At 40.2% G+C, this 8,006-nt stretch overlaps 1 protein-coding gene across 1 annotated transcript in view; it reads right to left on the bottom strand.

Annotated features, from left to right (window-relative positions):
* The window catches only part of amot (angiomotin), a 91,093-nt gene extending 84,073 nt beyond the window's left edge, over window positions 1-7,020 (bottom strand). The window contains exon 1 of the mRNA XM_076102147.1: window positions 6,717-7,020. The gene's annotated coding sequence lies outside the window, so the exon portion shown is untranslated. The remainder of the gene's footprint in view (window positions 1-6,716) is intronic.
* Window positions 7,021-8,006: the final 986 nt, after the last annotated feature.

An 8,006-nucleotide genomic window follows, 5' to 3' on the forward strand; every position in this document is an offset into this window, starting at 1 on the left:
AGTCAAAGTCCCGACCTGAATCCGATTGAGATGCTGTGGCATGACCTTAAAAAGGCGGTTCATGCTCGAAAACCCTCCAATGTGGCTGAATTACAACAATTCTGCAAAGATGAGTGGGCCAAAATTCCTCTACAGCGCTGTAAAAGACTCATTGCCAGTTATCGCAAACGCTTGATTGCAGTTGTTGCTGCTAAGGGTGGCCCAACCAGTTATTAGGTTTAGGGGGCAATCACTTTTTCACACAGGGACATGTAGGTTTGGATTTTTTTTTCCCCTTAATAATAAAAACCTTCATTTAAAAACTGCATTTTGTGTTTACTTGTGTTATCTTTGTCTAATATTTAAATTTGTTTGATGATCTGAAACATTTAAGTGTGACAAACATGCAAAAAAATAAGAAATCAGGAAGGGGGCAAACACTTTTTCACACAACTGTATGTGAATGTAGAAATATCTGATTAAAATACATTCAATTTATAATGAAACAGTTTGGAAAGATAAAATATGTGACGTGGTGATTTTGGACGTGTATGTATTTTCAACAAAGTTCAGGCTCCCGTCTTTATGCTGAGATGCCTCCTAGTCCTGTTTCCTCCATGTCATCCGAGTCCTCCAGATAGTCTCCAGACTATCTGGAGGACTCAGATAGTGGGAAACAGGTCCAGTCGTCCAACCACCATTTGAGCGAACTGGGCCTTTGTCCCTTGCTCAATTGTCATCATGTTCATCATCTGAGCTAGTTGGAGGTTTGCCATAACACCCATCTGTTTGTCCATACTCCTCTGGCACTGCCTCCTCAGGATGGGCAATTAAAACTATTAATGCGCTAATGCCTGCTTTTACCAATACGGAGCCCCATTTTCCCAAAATGTGGTCTAACCAATCCCATGACCACCCCCCCTTGCCAGCATTGTCCTGAAGTTCCTGTCTCAAACCCCGAATTTTCCCCATTGCAACAGAAAATGTCCCATCAGGTGCAGTGTTTTTGGGAATGAATGTACAACAATGTTTCCGAAACATTTGACATAGCCCACCCTTTTCAGCTAGAATCCAATCTAATGCTTGCCTGTTTTGCCATGCCATTGTACTGGTCTGGTCGCTGCTCACCCAACCTCTTAAAGGCCTCATCAGTGTAATTCATGAATCTTTGTTGACTGTAATAGATATAATTGATCCACTCAACATTTTTGTTAATAGTAACCCAGGATATTATAGATTAAAATCCTGTCTGAATCTCATCTCGCGCTTTGAACTCCTTTGGAATCTCTCTAGGCTGCCCTATAATGTCCAACTGGATATGTTGGTCCAGCGTGGATTGTCTCTTATACCTACGCTTCCCATCAGGCACTTCCCCCATTTTGATTGTTTCACCTGCCCCGTTATATATCACCGCTACCGGCAACCTCATTCGAACCAATGCGCAAAGCTCTACCCATCTGGGCGGCAGAATATTCAGTTAAACATTTTCACCACACATCCAATAGCTGCTGCCTATGCCTGTTGTTTGTTCACTTAACAAATGGAGAGTGAGAATGGTCGTAGTTATGTTGTCACAATCTTGGTCTAGTGGTATTGGGTTTTCATACCATACCGGTCTCCTGATGAACGAAGGAGTAATGTTAGCCTGTGGGAACCAGGACACCACCCAAGTTACTTTACAGTACACGGTAGTATTGCCTACATCAGTGATTCTCAACTGAAACACTCAACAGTATTTGCCGTTAATGCCTTGTAATGCTAATAGACACCCGCCATTTCACAGTATAGAAGAACACCCACAAAGTTTGTTTTCATGTGCTAATTGGGCATGGCGAAATGCAAGTACGATACAGACTACATGAGATATGGTTTTCTTACATTGAGGACAAAAGAGGGCAAAAATCTCATTGTGTTTTGTGCAGCGAGGTTCTGGCACAAGAAAGCATGAAGCCGTCAAAACTGAAGCGGCATTTGGAAACAAAACACCTTCTCTCAAAGATAAATCTGTTGAGTACTTTTGAAGATGACTTCAAGACCTGAGGACATCACAAAAGTGTCTCACTTACCTGCAGCCATGGACATGGTGAGAGAGGTGTTGGAGCAATCAGCTGCGGATAAACTGCAAACTATACCTCTGTCAAATAACACTATAAGTAGGCGAATTGAAGACATGTCCGATGACATCAAACAACAGACCACAGCTCGAATTAAGGCAAGTGGTCATTTTGCATTACAAATGGACGAATCTACAGACATAACAAACAAAGCAGTTTTACTTGTTTACGTGAAACATGTGTGGGACGGGGACTTACAGGAACAAATTTCTCTGCACAAGAGAGCTCCCTACACTACGACTGGAGAGGACATTTTCAGCTCAGGTTCAAACTGCACCATCTTTTCATTAAATAAATTTGAGAAACATTCATACTTAGGAGAAGTGCGCCAAACTTTTGGATAAAGATTATTCAGTGTGGCACAAAGGCAGTAAAACTGCCTGTGCCAAAGCACACCGACTGTAATCCTGCGGGCTTAATAATAATAATAATAATGATAATCTTTATCCAAAAGTTTGGCGCGCTTCTCCTCACACAGCGTTGCCAACAGCGGCGTGAAAAATACACCACAAACATAAAAAACACATCAACGCGTTTGCCAGAGTCTTATCTTTCTCACGGTATCCATATTTTGGCACTCAGACTCCTGCTAATTTGTTAAAAGGAGTTAGGGGTTTTGTTCAAAATCACTGATTACTGCAACGTTTCTTAATCAGTCTGCCTCTAACACCAGGTGCGTCCTCACCATGGCAACCAGTTACACACATGCACGCAGGCTCTCTCTGTCTCTACACACACACACACACACACACACACACACACGACTTGGAGATATTCAGTCAAAGGCATTGTTAGACCTCCTGTCTGTCTGTCTCTCTACACACATCCACACATGATATTCAAGGAAAGATCATTAGACCTCGTGTCTGCCTGTCTCACTCACTCACTCAGTCCATCTAACTGTCTGGCTGCCTGCCTGTCTCTCTCTCTCTCCCACTCACTCAGTCCATCTAACTGTCTGGCTGCCTGCCTGTCTCTCTCTCTCTCCCACTCACTCAGTCCATCTAACTGCCTGTCTCTCTCTCCCACTCACTCAGTCCATCTAACTGTCTGTCTGTCTGTCTCACTCACTCAGTCTCTCTCTCCCTCTCTGTGTCTCTCTCTATCATACAGTCATTCAGGTCTTATATATTTTTAGAGGACTTTTCCCCTCTCCCCCCCCCCCCCATTTAAAAATAAAAGCCCACAGAATGAATTCTAACTGGAATGCTTGTGATGAAGCCTCTCATTTTAGTGTCAAACATTATGATTCTGTCTCCTCTCCCCCTCTCTCACCCACCCAGTCCCACCCTTTCAAAATAAAAGCCCCACAAATACAAGATTCAATCCAAGAGTATGAATCTAAAATGCAGAAAAGAGAGTAGCGCATATATATATATATATATATATATATATAGCGATTTCTTCGGGCAGTAGAAGCCACACTGTCAATTTCTTTCGGAATTTTCTAGTTATTATTATTAAGCCCGCAGGATTACAATCAGTGTGCTTTGGCACAGGCAGTTTTACTGCCTTTGTGCCACAAAGCCACACTGAATAAACTATACAAATTGTCAATATTTGTGTTTTTGAAATATGGAATCACCCAGTAATATGTGTAAAATATGATATCTGCGGTAAATATATGCTTTTCCTGCACGTCAACTCCGCGTGTGCACGTCTCAGCTGGCTGGGGCGCTGGAGAATCTGCCCCAAAGAGGCGGGTCTATGAAGCAGTTTAGCCAATGATGCTTTAATGCTGATTAAAGATATAAATGAGTGACATACAATTTAGCCAATCAGCGTCCTCAAATAGATTCAGCTTGGGGCAGAATCGATTCTGCCCCAAGCTGTGCGTTCTCCTCCGGACTAGTCTCTAGAGGCGAGCGCCAGCGCGAGCACTACTCCAAAACCCGTTTGAGAGGAGAACTTTGGCAGATAAACTGCAGTGAAAGAGCTGATATCAGATCAGCCTGATCCCACAATCAGACAGCAGACTAGCAGGAAAGGGAAGCAGTACATGCAAAGCTTCTCTAGTAGCTGTACACCAGACAGGTTTGGCTAGCTGGATGCAGTCATGCTAATAACTTATTTAGCTTTTTAAAACAACGGGGACAGATCCAGCATAGACAGTTAGGGAGTGAGGGACATGAAGCACCGGTCTGAGAAATGGACATATAGTTATAAATAAATAATTGTGTGTGTTTTATATTATAGTAAATATTATTATATGATATATATATTATTATATGATATATATATATTATTATATTATACTGAATTCCCTGTGAGGGTGACAAAAATAAGATGTCCTGACGTGTTTATCAAAGTGTTATTTACTGCTTTTTTTCATGTTGGAATAAAGGTTAAATATTTAACTGCAAAGCAGTAATGCGTGTTTGATACCTTAATTTTTTTTGCATTAAATCATACTGGGATGTTTGCTGAAATTAATTGGATGTGTAAATTTATAAAAATTTCCCCGCCGAACTGCATGCTGGGTACAGCTAGCTAACAACAGTCTGCTAACAGCTGGGAGAGGCTCTGTCACTCCAGTAACATTACATTAAAGAACAGAAAAGAGCGATGCAGGATGAACAAAGACTGAATAACAAAAGGTATTTTGGTTAGACCGTGTAATATCTGTGGTATTTGTTATAAATGTACGTTGTTACATAGAGGGTGATAAGAAGCAGTACTGGGGTCACTGAAGTGACGGAACGGAAGACACGCCACACAAACAGCTGTTCACCGCTCGCTGGCCGGTTCTTTTTGGCGTTAATTAATTAATTAATGCTTTAACGCGAAAAAAATACCATGATATACCGTGAAACCGCCAGAATCTTACAAAATACCGTGATATGCATTTTTGGTCATACCGCCCAGCACTAGTTTGCACCTTGTAACTTGTTGTAAACCCTCTGTATTTAGATTCATGCGTCTCTTGATTGTAGACTTTAACAATGGCACGCCTACCTCCTCCAGAGTTTTTTTGACTTCGGTAGATGTTATGAAGGGGTTTTTGTTCACCAAGTAACACCAATTTTTTTAACCTAATAATGGCCTCCTTCACTTGCATTGACACCTTTTTGGTCCGCATGCTGAGAGTTGCAAGGACCAACTACCAACTGCAAATATAACATTTTGAATCCTATTGTCGGCATCATTTGTCATGAAATAGTGACAGAATAGGCCACATCTGGCCATGAAACTGTTTGTCAGACAATTGTCCAATTATTTTTGAGCCTCTGAAAATGTGGGTGGCTGTGTAAAAGTGGCTGTAATTCCTAAATGGTTATTGTGATTTTTTTGTTTTAGACATTGAATTAAAGCTGAAAGTATACACTTCAACCACATATTGACTGATTAGTTTCAAATCCATTGGAGTTGTGTAAATACGTAAAATTAGACAAATTGTGTCATAGTCCAAATACTTATGGCCCTGACTGTACATCTGATTCATTGTCTGGAATCATTTAGAAAATACTGTTTTGATTTTAATTAAGGAAAATCTCTTAATTGGTAGCGTAAAAATTATCGTTTTTTTGTAGTCAGAGATGTCCTGAACACATATGCATCAGTCATTGTCTAGAATTATTGAGAAAAGTATTTTTATAGCACCTCAAATATTCAGTCAGATATTTTTCTGTAGAAATATAGGAAATTTACTTTGAAAAATAGCATCTTTCCAGCAACCCTCAAATTAAAGAATAAAAACATTTCATGCACAATTTAGTTGTATTTTCCCTTTAACTCGCGTGATGCAGGTAACCTGTTTTATACTTAATGTGAATATAGTTCAATTAATCTGACTTCCATATATGCCATTTTTATATATGCTTTCTTGATATCTTATTTTGAAAACCGGAAGTTGTCTCACGTCGATCCCTCAGCTAACTTCTTAAAGTCCCTTGCTCGCTCCCGACCTGGGCCGTTTGAAAGAGTTTACCATGAATGTTAGTATATAGGTGCACTAAAATGCCAGTGTCGGCTGATTTGACCACAGAGATTCGAGTATCTGCTGACTTTACAGCAGCTAGGGATGGGAGGAGAACAACATGAAGCCATGAAGGTTGGGGTATTAGTAACCAGTAAGAACTTCAATCTACTTACACCCCTGTACTACATCTGTCTACTATGGTTACTGAGAACTCTCCAGTTGAGCATGCGAAGGTTCACAGGGAAACCTTGTAATACCAGTGGCAACTAAAACAACTTGAATGTTTTTCTTTCTCCCTGACAAACCCCTGGAACCACATCACTAATGTGGCACTCACACTGACGCAAAACAAACAGCTAACAGAAGCCCTTCTGGTAACAAAGGCAAGGATGCAGTGATGGATACACCCACCTACACGTATACTCCTAGCTTCAGTATTTTCAAAAAATACTCAAGTTATTTCGTAGCACCCATCACAGGATGAAGTATGAACCATGTGTGACTGACATGAAGATTAGATAGGCCTATCGATAAAACTCAAGCATTTTCTGAAACAACGTGTTTGTCCTGGTATCCTTGCTGATACCAAAGAAAAATTACTATCACAACATTGCTACTGGAACATAAGATTTGTCGACGTGAAAACTGATATACGCGTGGGGGAAAACTTTAACTTCCAAACAATATGCCAGTAACCGCATTACCTTTCAGTGGAGTTCTTCAGTTTACTTTCGCGGTCCTTCATCTCAGCGAAACATCACTCCGTTCATTTTCTCCTTTCCTGAGGACTGAAGCAACTCCTCCGACTGCAGATACTCTCCCTCTACAACAAGAAAACTCGCTACCGCCGGTCAATGGAGGTTGTCGCCGCGAGTTATAATCTTTGCTACGGGAAAATGAGCGTGTTCGCTGCCACAAAGTGTTCGTCTTTCCATGTAAATCTCATGTTTTAGCGTAAAAGAGAGAACAGGAAGCGCGCGCCCCCCGCCTGCCTGGTCTGCAGTATGAGAAGAATGTCCAGTCCCGCCTCTTCGTCGCACTTCTCCAGCTAATGAAATCTGGAGGAAAAGTTGTTTTTTTGGAGTACGGAAATCCCTCCTCCTCCCATCTTCTCTAGTGTGTTTTTTTTCATCAAATACATGTAATTATTATGAAACAGATGTTTGTCAGACCGGCTTATTGAAGTAACAGATAGCCTACAAGACTAAACTATAGGTTGAGTTCAAGCACTAAGTGGGTTTAAAGTTAAAAAAAAAGGTGCCTAAATATAAAATAAAATCAAATGTGTTCTATGGTCAAATTTCAGTAAACTCTCAACACTAAAAGGCTCACTTTGGATGCTAACTTGTTTTACGTGATCTTTTGTGGCCCGCGAATCCGCCAGCAAAAAAAATAATAATAATAATAATTAAAGTTAGACTTGATAATAAAAATATCCACATAGTCGAAATTATGAGATAGAAAGTCGAAGTTATGAGATAGAAAGTCATAATTCTGAGATAGAAAGTCAAAATGATGAGATACCTAAACACACAGTCACAGAAGCAGCTCTTTGGCTGGTTACTGTACACTACATGAAATGTATTGTGAGTACATTGAAGACTACTTTAAACGTGGCTTTACAACACATGAAATACTTCACGTGGGATTGTGCAAACGCACCCTTGAAAGGATTTTAAGCTTTGAATAAAGTTATTATAATAACTTGTGTTTGATGATATTTGTTCATTAGCTTTTAAGTTGTAATGTTGAAACAACATGGACACTACCAAGACTAGTGACGCCCCCATGGTGCCATATGTGGAAATCAGTTGCAATGGTTTATCTATTCATCGGGTGGAGCAGTAATTATGGTGATTATTAAACTAGCCTACTTTTAATGATAAAATATTATGCTGAAGCTTTTTGTAAAACACAGACACAGACTGTTGAATTAGCATATAATTTTTTTATCATTTTAGCCTCTTCTACATATAAAATTTCATAGAGCTAGG

Source organism: Anarhichas minor, unplaced genomic scaffold (genome assembly GCF_050575085.1).
Source record: "Anarhichas minor isolate MPS153535 unplaced genomic scaffold, ASM5057508v1 ptg000027l, whole genome shotgun sequence".
Classification (NCBI taxonomy): Eukaryota; Metazoa; Chordata; class Actinopteri; order Perciformes; family Anarhichadidae; genus Anarhichas; species Anarhichas minor.